Below are 916 nucleotides of genomic sequence, written 5' to 3' on the forward strand. Positions count from 1 at the left end.
ACCTAACCTATGTCGTACCTTAACCTAACCTATGTCGTACCTTAACCTAACCTGTATTGCGCCTTAACCTAACCTGTATTGCGCCTTAACCTAACCTGTATTGCGCCTTAACGTAACCTGTATTGCGCCTTAACGTAACCTGTATTGCGCCTTAACGTAACCTGTATTGCGCCTTAACGTAACCTGTATTGCGCCTTAACGTAACCTGTATTGCGCCTTAACGTAACCTGTATTGCGCCTTAACGTAACCTGTATTGCGCCTTAACGTAACCTGTATTGCGCCTTAACGTAACCTGTATTGCGCCTTAACGTAACCTGTATTGCGCCTTAACGTAACCTGTATTGCGCCTTAACGTAACCTGTATTGCGCCTTAACGTAACCTGTATTGCGCCTTAACGTAACCTGTATTGCGCCTTAACGTAACCTGTATTGCGCCTTAACGTAACCTGTATTGCGCCTTAACGTAACCTGTATTGCGCCTTAACGTAACCTGCATTGCGCCTTAACGTAACCTGCATTGCGCCTTAACGTAACCTGTATTGCGCCTTAACGTAACCTGTATTGCGCCTTAACGTAACCTGTATTGCGCCTTAACGTAACCTGTATTGCGCCTTAACGTAACCTGTATTGCGCCTTAACGTAACCTGTATTGCGCCTTAACGTAACCTGTATTGCGCCTTAACGTAACCTGTATTGCGCCTTAACGTAACCTGTATTGCGCCTTAACGTAACCGATATTGCGCCTTAACGTAACCTATATTGCGCCGTAACGTAACCTATATTGCGCCGTAACGTAACCCACATTGCCCCTTAACGTAACCCACATTGCCCCTTAACGTAACCCACATTGCCCCTTAACGTAACCCAACACACGTTGGGCCTTAACCCAACACACGTTGGGCCTTAACCCAACAC

This window comes from Schistocerca americana, unplaced genomic scaffold (assembly GCF_021461395.2).
Source record: "Schistocerca americana isolate TAMUIC-IGC-003095 unplaced genomic scaffold, iqSchAmer2.1 HiC_scaffold_1027, whole genome shotgun sequence".
In the NCBI taxonomy this organism is placed as follows: Eukaryota; Metazoa; Arthropoda; class Insecta; order Orthoptera; family Acrididae; genus Schistocerca; species Schistocerca americana.